This window comes from Rhipicephalus microplus, chromosome 3, assembly GCF_043290135.1.
Source record: "Rhipicephalus microplus isolate Deutch F79 chromosome 3, USDA_Rmic, whole genome shotgun sequence".
Taxonomy (NCBI): Eukaryota; Metazoa; Arthropoda; class Arachnida; order Ixodida; family Ixodidae; genus Rhipicephalus; species Rhipicephalus microplus.
This window is the reverse complement of record NC_134702.1, coordinates 12,440,754-12,458,202: the sequence shown is the minus strand read 5'-3', so window position 1 is coordinate 12,458,202 and position 17,449 is coordinate 12,440,754. Positions and strand designations below refer to the sequence as shown.

At 49.4% G+C, this 17,449-nt stretch overlaps 1 protein-coding gene and 1 long non-coding RNA gene across 3 annotated transcripts in view; one reads left to right on the top strand and one right to left on the bottom strand.

The window, feature by feature from the left end:
- Positions 1-8,115, bottom strand: part of LOC142803595 (uncharacterized) — a 76,926-nt gene extending 68,811 nt beyond the window's left edge. The window contains exon 1 of the long non-coding RNA XR_012894185.1: positions 8,045-8,115. This is a non-coding gene — a long non-coding RNA (uncharacterized LOC142803595). The remainder of the gene's footprint in view (positions 1-8,044) is intronic.
- The window catches only part of LOC119182172 (zinc finger protein basonuclin-2-like), a 302,065-nt gene that overhangs the window by 216,320 nt on the left and 68,296 nt on the right, over positions 1-17,449 (top strand). The gene's annotated exons all lie outside the window — the stretch shown is intronic.

Below are 17,449 nucleotides of genomic sequence, written 5' to 3'. Positions count from 1 at the left end.
AATTGGTTAACGGGGTGTTAAAGTGCGACTTACTTGGGTCGATGGCTAAATTGGTTAACGTGGTTGTGAAATGGGGTGTTAAATTGCGACTTACTTGGGTCGATGGCTAAATTGGTTAACGTGGTTGTAGGAGGGGGTGTTAAATGAGTGAACACGTACACACGTATGCGAAAGGGCGGCGCTGGTCGAAGGGACGCCGATCATTGTGTTTGTGGATTCGTTGGAATTCATTTCACCGCGACCTTGGACGTCGACGCGCCGTACAAACCAACCGACGAGCGGCAACTGAGCGAGCGAGCGCCGACCTTGAGTATATATACAGCGCGACGGCGCATGCACTGTCAGCTGTCGAATGTTCGAGAAGGGGTAGAAGCGCAACGGCGCATGCGCGCTACATTATACAGCTAGCGAATGTTCGTGAAGAGGAGAAGCGTACGCGGTGTGTAGAGGAGGAAGGGTGCACAGATGGTGGAGGAGTGAAGCGCGCGCGGTGTGTAGAGGAGGAAGGGATGCACAGATGGTGGAAGAAGGAGGAGGAAGCTTGCGGACGGCGCCGCACTACAAGCCTCGAGTATTAGATGCTCCGCATCTAAAAAGAAGGCGCATTTCGCCTTCGGAACGTCCGCAGTGCGCGTACATACGGGACCAGGTGACATTTTCATGCTGTGGCACGCTGAAGTCGCACAGGTGAAGGTAGCCGGCCGCCAACTAGCCCACCAATATACATTGCGACAGTTATGTAATGGTACACACCGAGTGATGTAGCGTCCGCTGGTATGTATATAGTGTCCACCATTTCACAAGTGTCAAGGGGAGCCCTGCTGGCGACATTTAAGGTTGTTCGAAGTAGAGGACAACAGCCGACGCGAGGCCTCTACGCAGTTATATGTATATACATAACTGCATCCCGGTGTCCGTCTTCCAAACTGATCGATCTCTCGCCTGCCCGCCTTATAACAGTCATCTTCGCAGATATCTTTATGCCGGCAGCATCGTGTGAGGGTTACCGCGACACGACGACGCAGAGCTGTTCGGACCGCTTGACCCCGCGAGTGCTCGATCTTGCCGGGTTCTGAGGAACCTCAAACGAGCACGGCATCACGTTCGTTCGGAAAAAAACTCTGTGTCTGTAGGTGTACCGCTGTGGCGCGGTGTGTTTTCCCACAGAGTGTTGTCGTCGCAGAGGTTCCAGGTGTTTGTGTGTGTGTTAATGCAGCCCAGGTGGTGTTGTGGGGGGCGCGCATCCTGCTCGAGTCGTGCACGCGGACACGATTAATTACGGCCCGAGCTGCGACCGATCGGGCGGCATCGTGACCGGCGCGTCAGTCGTCGCCCCACCGTCACGAGGCGGCGGCGCCTGCCACGACCTCCCTTCTCCTTCAGCCACGGCTCCGCGCCCGTCGCCTGGGGCTGCTCCAACAGGCTGGGCTGCGTGCGCAATGTGTGTGTGTGTGTGTGTGTGTGTGTGTGTGTGTGTGTGTGTGTTTGTGTGTGTGTGTGTTTGTGTGTGTGTGTGTGTGTTTGTGTGTGTGTGTGTGTGTGTGTGTGTGTGTGTGTGTGTGTGTGTGTGTGTGTGTGTGTGTGTGTGTGTGTGTGTGTGTGTGTGTGTGTGTGGGTGTGTGTGTGTGCACGCGCGAACATTCTCAGGTACCGAGGCCTTGTATGGCGACTCGGGCTTTTCCATAAACTAATTCTTCAGCGATGACTTCGTGCCATAAACGGGTGGTTATTTCGCTTTCTGATCCCTTCCGCCACCTTGCGGTATTCGGCACGACCGATTTGAAATATTCGTCCTCTATGCGCTTCGAATTGTCGATCGATTCGCCTCCGCGCTTTCTTATAACTTTCTCGTCATCCGAATGGGGAGCGACCGCGCTGGTGAAAGCGTTGGTCTTGGGTTCGATCAGCGAAGCACCAGAAACTCGTATGAATTTCTTTGGGATCCGTGCTATATATATATATATATATATATATATATATATATATATATATATATATATATATATATAGAGGAAGAGAAGAAACAACTTAGTGGTTGTCTTAATTTTATTACCAACGGTTTTGACCGGTGGACCGGTCGAAACGGTTGGTAATAAAATTATAAGACAACCTCTAAGTAGTGTTTATTCTCTTCCCAAGTACGTTTGGCCCATTGGAAAACCTTCATCAGTCAGAATATATGTATGTATGTATGTATGTATGTATGTATGTATGTATGTATGTATGTATGTATGTATGTATGTATGTATGTATGTATGTATGTATGTATGTATGTATGTATGTATGTGTGTGTGTGTGTATGTGTGTGTATGTGTGTGTAGATGTGTGTGTGTGTGTGTGTGTGTGTGTGTGTGTGTGTGTGTGTGTGTGTGTGTGTGTGTTCCGAAAGCAAGCTATGAATGATTGGGCGGGCTTTCGTGCGTGAACCGTGCACGGTAAGCCTTCTCATGCTCACGATGTCAACGTTATATATAACTTAACGCTATAACAGAATACCCTGTATACAGGCGGATCATCCACGTCGAAATATACGCGGCGATTACATATCTCGAGAGAAACCCGCAAACACGCATACCTCACTGGATCGCCGTCGGTGGTCAGATGTTCGCAGCGAGCTAGAATGATCCGCTTTGTCTTCAGGGAAGCAGCTGTTGGGAGGTGTGAAACAGAACCCGGCACCTGCACGTGTATGCAGCATGCAGCACCGCATTGTACATTCAACTGGCGCTTTTCGAGGGACACTATACAGTTTCTGCGCACGTACAAGCTCGGCACAATACATCGTGTTACTCTACATCATGCCATCTCGTGTGCTACATATAGCAGGAAGCGACGCCGTTGAAATCGCGTCATCATCTTCAATCGCCACGATTCTTCACTGACAAGAGATTAACGCAAGCTCGTCCGTATACATATAGCATCGAGAGAGCGTATCACATTTTTTTACAAAATGTCTGTGTGGCCACCTCTCGTTGGGCAGTTCTGAGTGAGCGCTTGACGGTGAAGGGACAGGTTGGGAATTAAGAAGCCGTTGGTGGATCCGGTATTTGGACCGCGTAGTGTATACGCAGTGTGAATTGACGCACAATTGTCGGCGTAATATTGTGCATGTATGTTCAAGTTCTCTAGGAAATTGCCAGTCCTCCAGTTCAGCGATTGGCTTACGTATCTTTTTTTTTTCTTTTGTGCTGGTCCGAAGGTCGTCGGTTTGTTGTGCTTCGGTGGTGGCATATCGATAAAGGCGAAAAGCCAGATGCCATGTGTACGGTGCGATGCACGGGCACGTTATAGAACGTTAGATAAATATTTTGACAATGAGTACTGCATAGGCCTAGAGAAGATGATTGGAGGACTCGCTCGCTGGATTCCGTGCCGACCGGTTTGCCCTCCGCCATCTCCTGACGCCGTGAAGTTCTCGCTGAGTGGTGCCCCGTCCTGGGACTCCTGCGGCCGCGTCCCCATCTTTCTCTATTTTCTCTTTACTTCTGTATGTGAGTGTCCTCATCTATATCTCTGTCCCTTTTCTATCCTTGTCCCTTTTAATCCTTCCTTACCCCCATCCCTCGTGAGCTACTGTTGAAGTGTCGCACTATGATGCAGACAGTTACGGGGCTCACTTCTATCTTCTTTTCACTCTTTTAAATATCACTTAAGAACCAGCGCCACCCTGCTATGGTCCCGTGGTGCAAATTCCCGCAGTCCCCCACATTACGGCGTGCCTTATATTTCACGTAATACCCCTGATAGTAACTGTATTAGTATTTATCATTACTAATACACTATGTTCATTCTTTATTTTCCCAGATGGAGGCGGAAATGTTGTGGGCCCGTGTGCTCAGATTTGGGGTGAACGTTAAAGAACCCCAGGTGGTTGAAATTTCGGAGGCCTCCACTACGGTGTCTCTCATAATCATATGGTGGTTTTGGGAAGTTCGACCCCACATATCAATCAATCAATTAGTCAATCAATCGACCGATCTTTATTTTCCTGTGTCTCTGACTACACCTCTTTGTCTGAGCACGATTGAATTTAAATGTACAGGGTAAAGAATACTGCTGATCGAGTTATTACTGCCTTATCATAGAAAATCAGCAGTGCAAAAAAAAAATTCAATGAGGGAAAAGCTGGGCTCTGTCGTCATTTCTTCGTCTCAGTTTCCTTGCGCAATTTCTAGGACGATCAAACCGACGAATGACCCGAAAAGGTGCAGCGCCGTGTGGACCATGGAGACCGGTCACCTTGCAAGAACCTCAATCGTCCGTGGTGGTCTCCTGTCTCACTTGAACGTTGCACCGTTTGGGCGCTGCCGCGTGCATGCCACGCAGCTAAAAGTGCGGCCGACGTAGTGGCGAGCGTGGTGGCTCCGATGGCGGCCGAATCGATATCCGGGCCGCTTCCGGAGGGTAAAGGCGCGCGCGACTGAGTGGCCCGCGATGCGTAATAGATCACCGGGCCGACTCCCCGGTCCGAAATTCATTCATCACAGCACGCGCACGGCATACGCCCGATTCACGTGCCGATCGCCCTGCTGCACCCCGCCTGCGTCGCCGCGCTGCGAAATTCTTGCTCGCTGAGTGCTTCTCTCGATGGTCTTCCGCGGGGCTGATGGAAAATACGCACACGCACGCACGTCGGGCCATCTATACAAAGGTCGCATGCGTACGTGTGTGTATATATAAACGCGGGCGGGCTCGCTGTAGCGGGCTGCAGGATTCCGGCCGCTCGGCTCCGATGGATCGCGCTCGGTCCTGCGCGAAGGCGTCCCACCCGCTGCGCAGCTTCCTCCAGTGTTGCTGCCATAGCCTCGCAGTCAGCCGTTGTCGTCCCCTCAGCATCGCCCGGCTTTCGCCACCGGCCGATATGCGCGTGCCGCGAACGCAACAGTCGCGTGGGGTCCTTGGCGTCGAGCACGCGGTGGACCCTTATCGAGTCGAGAAGGATGAATGATCGGGGAACACAGCCTCTCTTCCGGCATCGGGGATGCCATGTGGAAGCGCGCGGGACGATGGCCCGGGTTGCAGCCGGGAACACCTAGCGTATATTGATGATAAATTTCCAATAAGTGTCGTTGCGAACCTATTAAGCAAGCACTTAACGGCAAAAGAATAGGGGGTGAGTGGTAAAGAACTCAAGGCGCTGGCTTTGACCTTTTTTGTTTTCCTTTTTCGTTCCGCACGCGCCAAAGCCCGAGCACTCACGACGTTAAAAAGGAAAGCTCCAGCACTCCATGGTTCTGCACCGGGAATGCGGCGCGACCGTACACACCTTTTTCCAACTCAAGTTCTCCTTACGAGCATGTTATATACGCGTAAGCCTGCGCACGAGGGGGGTAAGGGAGGATGGGTGGCCGTCACCTAAGTGGGGAGAAGGTGCAAGATCTTACATTAACTTAATAGGAATGGGGGGCACTGCATGCAGACGAACCTTAACCCTGCGCACGCGAATATACGTAACACTCAACACGCTGTATACAAAAAAAAAAGCCACCAGGAATACAGGAACAATGGGCCTACCCGTTGAAACTTGGCATGCGAAATCGTCCACGCACAGTTCAGCACTCTGTAAGAACACCCAGTGCTTCTCCGCTTCGTTTAGTGGCGGGCACCTGTTTATCGTTCGCCTTGACCCAGAGTAACGTCGATCCACGCTCATTGCATTAGCAAGCGAGCTTATAACGCTGCCGCATTTCACGACACGCATTCACCGGGCATTGCGATCGACATACTTCCTGCTGGAAAAAAAATCGCTTAAATAGAGCTGCGCAGGAAAGACCGCGCAGGCCACGCATATGCGTATCTGGCAATGATTTGGCCTCGGGGCTCGTGATCTTGAACTCTGTGGACAGCGGTCGCGCCGCCCCCGCCGGATCGACCTTCGTCTTTTAGGACCGGTTCTCAAGTGCCGCTCGCTCTGTCGCTGGCCGTGCACCACAAGTCTTCTTATAAACGCCGGCTGAGATATGGTCGCTGTGACGAGCGCTGACCTATACAAGCGTTTCGGTAAGGGGCAGAACGCCAAGAAGCAAGGTTCGAGGGGTCACATAACTGGCCCGATCGGTTAAGAAGTGTTCTTGCGACCATAACTTTGTCAAAATTTATTGGCGTACACACACACTGTGGAAGATAGGTTTAGCTTTGTTGTAACACTAATGGGAAACAGTTAAGTTTAGCTAACGTGGTTGCTTGGGCGAGTTGGTACGACATGATTCACTTAAAAAACAGCGCCAATAACAGTGCCGCTGTCTGTCTCCTTCTTTCTCTTGTCCCTCGTTATTGGCGCTGTTTTTTAAGTGAGTTAAGTTTAGCCGTCTAAAATCGACACAGTCACTGATATCCCATTTATCAAGTTCATAAAAACCGCGAGCTTGCTCTAAAGCTCAACCTGATACGGGCGCGAAAATCATAATCGTCATCGGATAAGGTAGGGAAGGGACTCCTCTCGAATATGATAATTTGAGCCCAAATAGCCGCGCTATAGCGCTGTTGGCTCAACGCCAGTAATGCATGTGACTGAATTGTCGCATTTGAAAAAAATTATTTGTTGGGAATTCACAAATATTAAGCAATGAAGTGCTACTATAATACTACAGCGAAATGTACCGATTCTTTTACGAAGAAAGAAAACTCGCAATGAGCAAACACTGTAAGCTATACTTTATGGTGTCGTTAGAACCAAAAAAAAGGGGAAAAAATAACGAAACGCGACTTCGCCATGCACATTTTCACTCTCAATATCCACATATTCTGGCCTAGCTTTCCGCATCGCCATTTCTCCTAGGGGTGTCAGCACTGGAACACGGCAACAGGGGCATATACGATGTCGTATTCATATATATAAAAGAAACAGATATCGCCATGCTAATGCTATAGGTACATGCATCTATGTATTATCATCTTATATATTTATTTGTGTTATCTATATTTGTTTATTTTGTTTGTTATCTAAAAGTTGTTTAATAAGCATTTAATAAACTAAAACTTCCGATAATATGTTTGCTTCTATATATTATATTTTTCCTATACCCCTTTTGTTTTTCTTTTTTTTTCGCGATTTCTTCTGCCACCCGTTTCTTGGTCTATCTCTCGTGGAGGGCTGAGCCATTGTACTAGTAACCAACCAATCAATTAACTGTCTAAGGAAGTCACATTACTTACACAGACGTGTGCCAGCTGGTGCCGCAAGTGGAAACTTCAACAGCGTCACAGCGTACTCTAACTTTCCCGACAGTATACGATTTGAATTATTGGTGGGTTTGTTTTTACACCTGTATAAACTGGCGCAGAGGACGACACACGTGGAGGTGTGGCAGAAGTACTAATCAAAGCAGCATGCCCAAGGGTGCAACCGCGTCGGTTCATAGATCCCCGATATCTGGTAATGGAAACGCGAAATTTTAGTACGGGCTGAAGTATATACCTTCGAACCAAACGGGGCGTAACACAGTGCGAGCCGGAACTAACTACCCCACCCGGAAGTCGTCTTCGTTTAAACCAGCCGAGCGTGAGGGGAATATTGTCCGCGCAGTAATCGAAGCCACTTGCTCATCTGTGTAGCTACAGACGCATTCTCGCGGAGAAACATGTCGGCTTTCGCAACATCAATAACGACAAGAAAGGATCTGGGGAGACAGTCTACGGCCAAAAAAAAATGCTTCTCCGGCGCGGAGCAATACGTCAACGAGTTTCGTACTGCGCGCAGTTTCCCATCATCGCAACTACACGGAGTGCATGCACTTGTGCGTAACCGAGAAGCTGCGCCAGTCATGAGTGGAAAGTTATCACGTCCAGCCATGCGCGCGGGCCACACGGACTCGCATTGGCGGCCATTGTTCGGACACCCCGCCGTCTTCAAAAGAACAGTCTCGCCCGCCGCCCGCGCGATCCCGCATGACGAATGGTGCACCGAGCGCGGCGCCGAATTTCGCCTCCTTCTTTTCTCTCTCTCTTTTTTTAAAGCTCGCTATCCCAAACACCCTGCGCGCACAAACACGGAATCGCGGCCGCTCTTCGCGGAAACTTTAGCGCCAGAAGACTGGCTGCTCACCTTTCGCCTATTGGCGGCGCCACGGGCAGTTGTTCCCGGGAAACGGTCCACTTGTCACACGGACGGACGGCGGCCGCACCACAACCGCAAGGTGTCGGCGGCGGCGGCGATGATGATGGTGATGATGACTGCGGTGTGAGTTGCTGAACCCCCCCCCCTCCCCAGTATTTTCGTGTGGCGGCGGAGCCAGACAGTTTACGGGGAAAGTGTCCCGCTAGTCGCGCGCCAGCTGAGAGAAAAGCGGTTCACCCCGAGACGAAGTCCCGCTGAGCGTCAGAGCCTCCACAAAGGCGAAGAAGGCAGGTAGCCTCTGATGGACCGCGGCAAAGTCAAAACCCCCGCAAACAACACCTCCTACACTCACTCCTTCTTAGCTTTGGCCGTGTTTCTCTTCCGCGCCGAAACGAACCCCAACAACAATGACCGCTTGGGAGACGCGGGGCGTCACGCGACTTCTGGCGCCGCAGCATGACAGTGCAGTGTCATGCTCGCCACGCCGCTTTCCGAGATCGCTGATTGTCGCGCTCTTTGCTTGCCCTCCGCCGTGAGACCCCGAAAAGAAAAAAAAAAACGCAGATCACGACTACCACTGCAGCCTGCGGGAGTTCGAACGCTCGCTTCTTTGGTGCCGCGACAGGCCACGGCCGATATGACCTGCCGCTCAACCCAGTGCTGCACAGTGCCGCGCCAAGGGCGCCGCACCGCGTCGAACGCGGCAACGAGTCGGAGCAAAGGCGGCGGCGCGCGTCGACGCTGATAAGCCGCGGCCGAATGTTCGCGCAGGCCTCTTAACGAGAGCGACAGTAGCAACAGCTGCTGCCATGTCACTTGTCGGTTGAAGGCGACAGGGACGAAAAACGACGCGGCCGCAGAGGCGGCGTCGTTGGAAAGGTGACGCCAAATACGACGACGGCTTCGCTTTTGTTTACCTTTTTTTTTGCTGTCTTTCTTTGTGCATTTTATGTCGTCCGCCGCTTTCCTTTTTTTCGAATCTTCCGTGTTGCGCACACGTACAATCACTATATCCGCAATCACACGATCGACTTTTGGCTTCCCCGTTTCTCGCACGCAAACACAAACACGAAGACAGATCGTGGACGCTGATACGCGATCGAGTTTACGGCGAGAATTAGTGCGTGCTCGATTGTTCGTGTGCCCTTTGCAGCGCGATTCAAACGCTCGACCAATGTTACATCGTATTCTGTTGATTATATATACTTTCTGATGGCGCATTTAATGATCTGCCTACTTCGAATTATCCGCTGATAATGTGAGCCTGACGTATACAGCTATGGTATTTCTACTGAGGGTCACAGGCATAACCTGAATTCCGGAAGAATTCGGATTGTTATATTGAATGTCGGATAATGCGATTGAGTGTAGAGGAAGGAAGGGAAAAGGAAGGAAGGAAGGGACAGGAGAAAAGAAAAGGTTAACCTGTCTAGAACGACCGGTGTGCTGTAATACTCGTTATCACTGGGGGAAGGGATGAGGTAGTTTGAAAGATGCAGAGAGATAATAAGATGGCTTTCCCCTTCGAGCAGCCTTAATGTACGATGGATCATGTCACTTTTCAATTCTGGCTTCTCTCACCTGGTTATATTATTCTGCTTTCTTTTTTTTCTTTTTTTATTGATATGATATATAAGGAGATGTTGGCGCACCGTTATGGCATTCTGCTTTCAAATGATTGGCAGAGGAACTTTCCATATATGCCCTGCTCAATGATAACGGCGTGCTTCCCCGGTGTATATAGCTTCCATGTTTGAAGGCACCGACAAATGGCGTGGACGTGGGATTGAAACCTTGTGGAAATGAAAACACCATTCATCATGGTGACAGATTGCAGTATCCTTTTAGCGATGATGGTATACAGGATTTGTATTTTCCAATAGCGTGTAAAAGCAACCGAATGCAGGTGCGTCGTGCAGCCTGTATATAGCGGACGCGCCTGAAGCTGGACTATCCACGGAGTTATGAAGCGTGGAAGCTTGGGCAAGTTGGTAGGACATAACTGAATGCAGGAACAGTGCGACCTAGAAGTAGTTACTTCGTAACTACGGAAGCAAAAAAAAAAACAGCGCTCTTTTCTGTCCTTGTTTGTTCTTTCGCTTGCGTAGTTACGAAGTAACTGCTTCTAAATTGCGCTGTTGCTGCATGCAGTTGTATCCACGGAGATTCGTTTACTTTGCCGTATACGTTGATGTTTTCATGCACACCTTAAATAGGGCTCGAAATTGGAGTATACGGATATTATTTCCATCCCCGCTCAATTTCGCGCCACTTGAGTGGCGAAAAACGTAGCACGCTGAGAGCGGCAACTATAAATAATGGGAAAGCCGCGCATTGCATGCGCGCGGAGCAAACGCATGCACAAAAACACGAACCGCTCTCGCACTCACGTCCCGCTGTTTGCAGCATCGGTTGTGCGTGTGCGACTTCATGTTTCGCAGATCGCAAAATTCGATTATAAACGTTTCAATGTGTTTTCTTCTTTACCATTGCGTGTTTACACACATTGCGTGTTTACTGTCTGATCGTACCGGCTTAAAGCCGGTACGCACCGATGATCTCACCAGAGAAGGATTGGCCACCCTGGTGCAGTATCTGGCCACCCCCTCCCGTAGGCATTCGTCAATTAACTCACGGCCCTCAGTCCCCACCAGCTGCGGAGCAACTGACCACGGCGGCGGTCAGATCTGCAAAGCAGCAGAGGGTGCTAGGAATCTCTGGATACGGACAGGCCACCATTGGAACTTGAACTTAGCAACGTTTAACGTTAGAACGTTTCTAGTGAGGGAAGTCTAGCTGTATTATTCGAGGAGCTAGAAGGCATTAAATGGGATATAATAGGGCTGAGTGAGGTTAGGAGGACATGTAGATGAGGCCTATACTGTTCTACAGAATGGACACGTCATTTGCTATCGGGGCTTGGCAGACAGAAAAGAACTGGGAGTAGGGTTCCTAATTCACAGAAACATAGCTGGCAACATAGAGGATTACTATAGCATTAATGAAAGGGTGGTAGGCATTGTAATTAAACTGAATAAAAGATACAAAATGAAGGTAGTACAGGCTTACGCGCCTACATCCAGCCATGATGACGCTTCAGTTGAAAGCTTCTATGAAGACGTGGAATCGGCAATGAGTAAGGTGAAAACACAGTATACTATAGTAATGGGCGACTTTAATGCAAAGGTAGGGAAGAAGCAGGCTGGAGACCAGGCAGTAGGAGATTATGGCATCGGCACTAGAAACGCCAGAGGAGAGCTACTTGTAGAATTCGCAGAACGCAATAATCTGCGTATTTTGAATACCTTCTACCGAAAACGAGAAAACCGCAAGTGGACATGGAGGAGCCCTAATGGCGTAAATAGGAACGAAATAGACTTTATAATGACTGCACACCCAGGAGTCGTGCAGGATGTGGAAGTGGTTGGCAAGGTAAGATGCAGTGACCATAGAATTGTACGGGCTCGAATCCGCCTAGACTTGAAGAAGGAACGACAGAAACTGATACGCAAGAAGCAAATCAATGAGCTAGCACTGAGAGGGAAAGTACAGGAATTCAGAGTGTCACTGCAGAACAGGTACTCTGCTCTTAGCGAGGAAACCAACCTTAGCGTAGATACAATGAATGATAATCTGACAAGTATCATCACGGAGTGTGCAGTGGAAGTTGGAGGCAGGGTAGCTAGACAGGACACCGGCAAGCTTTCCCAGGAAACGAAGAACCTAATTAAGAAGCGTCAAATCATGAAAGTGTCAAGTACAACAGACAAAATAGAACTGGCAGAGCTTTCGAAGCTGATTAATAGGCGTAAAGTATGCGATGTAAGAAGGTATAACATGGAGAGAATTGAGCACGCTCTGAAAAACGGAGGAAGCGTCAAAGCAGTGAAGAGGAAACTTGGGATAGGCAAAAGGCGGATGTATGCACTAAGGGACAAAGAAGGCAAATTAACTACCAATATGGATAGGATAGTTAAAATAGCGGAGGAGTTTTACAGAGATCTGTACAGTAGCCGAGACAACCACGACCTTAATACTATAAGAACAACAGTAACCCAGACGACACCCCACCAGTAATGATAAAAGAAGTCAGAAAAGCTTTGGAGAGCATGCACAGAGGCAAAGCTGCTGGTGAGGATCAAGTAACGTCAGATCTGCTGAAAGATGGAGGACAGATTGTGTTAGAAAAACTAGCCACTCTATTTACGAGGTGTCTCCTGACGGGAAAAGTACCAGAGTCTTGGAAGAACGCTAACATCATCTTAATACATAAGAAAGGAGATGACAAGGACTTGAAGAATTACAGGCCGATCAGCTTGCTCTCTGTAGTATACAAGCTATTTACAAAAGTAATTGCTAGCAGAGTAAAGAAAACATTAGAATTCAATCAACCAAAGGAACAAGCAGGATTTAGAACAGGCTACTCAACAATTGACCACATTCATACTATCAATCAGGTAATAGAGAAATGCTCAGAGTATAACCAACCACTATACATAGCCTTCATAGATTACGAGAAGGCGTTTGATTCAGTAGAAATATCAGCCGTCATGCAGACACTGCGGAATCAGGGCGTAGATGAAATATATATAAACATTCTGGAAGAAATCTACCGGGGATCAACTGCTACCATAGTGCTTCATAAAAAAAGCGACAGAATACCAATAAAGAAGGGTGTAAGGCAGGGGGACATAATCTCCCCAATGCTATTCACTGCGTGCTTACAGGACGTTTTCAGAAGCCTAGAATGGGAACAGTTAGGGATAAGAGTTAATGGAGAGTACCTCAGTAACCTGCGCTTCGCGGATGACATTGCATTGCTGAGTAACTCAGGGGACGAATTGCAACTCATGATTACGGAGTTAGACAAGGAGAGCAGAAAGGTGGGTCTTAAAATTAATCTGCAGAAAACGAAAGTAATGTACAACAACCTCGGAAAGGAGCAGCGCTTTGCGATAGGTAATAGTGCACTTGAAGTTGTAAAAGACTATGTCTACTTAGGGCAGGTAATAACCGCAGAGCCTAACCACGAGCTTGAAGTAACTAGAAGAATAAGAATGGGGTGGAGCACATTCGGCAGGCACTCTCAAATTATGACAAGTAGATTGCCACTGTCCCTCAAGAGGAAGGTATATAACAGCTGTATCTTGCCGGTACTTAGCTACGGAGCAGAAACCTGGAGACTCACAAAGAGGGTTGAACTTAAATTGAGGACGACGCAGCGAGCAATGGAAAGAAAAATGGTAGGTGTAACCTTAAGAGACAAGAAGAGAGCAGAGTGGATTAGGGGACAAACGGGAGTTAAGGATATCATAGCTGCAATAAAGAAGAGGAAATGGACATGGGCCGGGCATGTAGCAAGTAGACAGGATAACCGCTGGTCATTAAGGGTCACCAACTGGATTCCCAGAGAAGGGAAGCGGGGTAGGGGGAGACAGAAGGTTAGGTGGGCAGATGAGATTAAGAAGTTTGCGGGTATAAATTGGCAACAGCAAGCACAGGACCGGGTTAACTGGCGGAACATGGGAGAGGCCTTTGTCCTACAGTGGACGTAGACAGGCTGATGATGATGATGATGATGATGATGATGATGATGATGTTTACACACTCCGACCACGCAGTAAACTTTCCGTTGCGCTGAAGAAAACAGGTATCATACAGATTGGCTGTCGGTCTGCCACAGGGATGTGTTTTTTGCCGTTCAGGACTGAATCACTGCGTCTAAAAGTATGTTGCTAAATTCGGTTCGCATTAACCAGTAAGGAGAGACATCAGAGTAAGGAGGAGAGACAGTAAGGAGAGACAACAGAGTAAGGAGAGAGAGTAAGGAGAGACATTGCTAGTAATTGACACTTCAAATCAGCAATTAATTACAATTAACCAGTGGACCTAAGATTTACACAAAACAAAAATTATGGGAAGAATTCACCTTCCGCCGGCCAATCCCCTCCAGTGGGTGCATGTGTTGTGGATGTCAAGAAGAAGTGCGCTAGTGTATCCATAGCATGCTGTAACCCAACACCTGCTCTATGAAGGAGGCGTTTGCTCGGCGCAAATGTCTTGTGCCATCTCACATTCTGCTGCCGACTGTACGGTTCTTTATGTAGCGCTGACATCTGCAGAGGCGACTTCATGGCTTGTGGTGTGGGTTATATATCTTTCTTAAAAGCAGCTGAGCTGACATTTTCTCAATTGCATGAAAAGAACTGCCCCGCTATCGTCATCCGTCACACTTCTTCATCCACTTTTACCTTCCCCAGTGTAGAGTAGCTGGTTGTGTAGCATGCTGTCGCTCTGGCCGACCTCTCTGCCTATCTGTAAATGAACCTCTCGCTTTCTCTCTCTCTCTTTGTGGTGAGTGGTATACCAGAAGAAAAAAATACTGTCGTGCACGTCTTTTCTCCTGTACGGTCTACTTTGTTCTATTCACAAAAAGCAAGACAGAGATGGTGTTTTATGTATGTTGTGGGAATTTCAGCCGCCAACAAGGAACTAGCCTGAGTCGAGACTGTTTGAAGTGTTCTTCACGTTGTCGAACTCACGGTGCTATCGATAACGTTAAAGCTTCAGAGCTAAAAAAATGCACAGCAGACAAAGAAATAGTGAGGAAACGCACCAATCTTAAACTATGATTTATTAAGGCAACACACAAATATGTGCCTCACACATTTCCTTTCATGCTGTGCACATTTTGCGCTGAAGCTTTCACATTATGGAATCGCTCCCACACCTTGTGCTATCCAGTTATGAGCTGTGCGAGCTTCGTCCAAAAAAATTGTTGGTGCGGTCATCGGTGGAAGGAATAAATTGAGAATATCTATAGCTCTTAAGCAGGCATACAGGTGTAGTGAAGAGGGAGAAACGGGAAAAAAAATGAAAGCCAGTGTACTTAGAACTGCCGTATCTGCAGACTCCGACGTGAGCACCTTGTCGCGGACTGCGTCACACGCGTTTGTACAAAGCCTTTACCTCACATCAAGACTGGTGGTCTTGACCTGGCAAAAGAAGAGAGAGAGAGAGAACATTACAAGAAAACAAAATGCATCTTAAACGAGCCGGGAGCAGCCGGGTCCTCTCGATATCGTTTCTGTCGATGACAGCCGCGTTTCGCGAAGAGGGGACGAAAGAGAGCTAAAGCACGGTTTCGCCAAGTTTGCCTTCGCTTTCCCGTCTTGCAGAAGGTCTCGGTGAGGTGTTGCTTCAACCTGTAGGACGTCGTTCTCTCTTATGGCGCACTCGTAGATGACATGCCCGGCTAAAACAGTGGTGGCGAGAGGACGGTACATATAGCGAGGGCGGGGGACGTCTGACAGCGAGCAAAGCTCGCCGTTGGCACGAAGCAGGGCCTTCGGTGTCGCGGTTTGCTCGCCTCTTCCTCGGCGGGGGTCGGACGTGAGGCGCCAGGTGCGCGAAGAGCAGCGCTTCAGCGTCGTTCGCTCCTCTTTTTTTTCTTTCTCCGAACACCGTTCCATCTCAGCTCCGCGATCCTGTTGAAACCTCTTCGGTGAGGAAGGAAGTTAAAAGGTCCCTCCACGGCATCACTCCATTTGTTTACCTGTTCCCAGTGTTTTGTGTTACTTCTGCTTTTCCGAGAACTCCGCCTTATGAGCTCTTCCGCTGGGTATGGGACTCTCCTCCGCCTCCTCTCTCGCTGCGCACACGGCACAACAGCAGATAGAGAAAGCACGCTCTCCAATCGCAGGGCATGAGTAACTGTGTGGTGCTCGTCACTCGCATCACCCATCACAACTTGTCAGGGCGGTGACGTTTCAAGAAGCCCCCTGTCCCTTTTTTTTTTACATTTAGATTCAGCTCTTTATTTGCTTGGTGATCCGAAATACACCTCGTTGTTTTCATATTTGTACCAGGGAATTTATCGCAGCTGTTCCTCCTATTCGCTTGCTATACCTGCCGCGTATTGTGTCATGTTCACAGACCCCCGGTGATCAGCATGGCATCGCCGGTTCTTAGCTCAACTCCCGGAGGCTACAAGGACGTAGTACTTGGCGACAGAGCAGCGGGAGTACTGAGTACTAGCCGTGAGGAGCAGGGCACTGCTTTGAAGCATGTCGATTTCTCAGTAAGGTGCGTCTTTCTCGAATTCTATCGCTCACATGGTGAAATACAAGAACGGTTGTGTACTTTGCCTTTAGTTCACGCTAATGAAGTAAGTGCGATCAGCAGTAATTCGAAAAACTCCGCTAATCCCTTCTATTCAGGTCTCCGGACAGACATGCAGTGATTCGAAGTGAGATACCATATGTGTCTATGGGATCCTGGTCATTCATTTCAAGAAGGATTATACACTAGTGCAAAAGTGACCCTTTGGTTGGGGCAATAAAATGTGACAATAAGTCGCGTTAAACGCTCTGTACAAAATGCCTGCGAACATTTTCTTCTACGGTGACCTTGTAGGGTCATGCTCAGCCAGTTCTTTGATTGGGAGATGCCTCTCCTTACTTAGCATACGAGTTCTCGAGGAGTCCTTATGATCACCTCAAACAGAACACATCACTACCCATGAGCACGGTCTCATAAGTCTCATGAGCACGGCGTGGACGGTGATAGGTCATCACTGCCGTAGTCTCATTTTCACAAGTGGCTGATTGGTCGGGTGAACGAGTCTCTTGGCTACCACCGCCGAGAGGCGCGTGTCTCGACCGCGAATGCAGCATCCACTCATCGGGCTTCTGACGGCAGCTGGTGCCCGGCAACGCGACGACTGCCGTCCCGGTCGGTCGAATTTCTCGGAACGCCGACGCACACAATGGGGACCGTGCTCCTCCAGAATGGTCGAGAGGTGCGGGGAAAAATAGAATAACGACTAAGAAGGGTCGTGAAGTGCGTGGGGCGAAGTCGGTGTTTGCACGCGCAAAGACACGGGGACGAGGCCCTTAACATGCGCCCCTGCGGGTCCTAATGGCCTCCGGGCGTCCCGTACTCCTCCTGGCCGGAGCAGGGGACGTTTGAGGAGTGACAACAGCGGCCCACCCGCGAGTTCCTTCTCGCCGGAGTGCGTGTCGCGCGCGAGGAGGTCGAACCCGTGGCGTTTGACTCGCGCCAATATTGACTCTGGCATTGTCACCGGCCGGAATGTGGCCGGCCGCCTTCCTGCCGAGCAGCGACAAAAGAGCGCACTGCTCTTGGAGAGTGCAGAGCGGCCGGTGGGAACCACTTCTTGGCCCGACGTCGATCCCGGCCAGCTCCCCTGTGCAAACACCGGCGGCGGAGTCGGCGGCCCAGAACAGTGACCGCCGCCGTCAAGGACACGAGTAGTCTCCCCCCCCCCCTCTTCTCATCTTGCGTTCTCTTTGCCACGTCTTTCCTCTTCATGGCTGATGCTCTCGAACACCGGTCGTCGTCTTCGTCGTCTGCACAGGTGGCAGTCGTCTA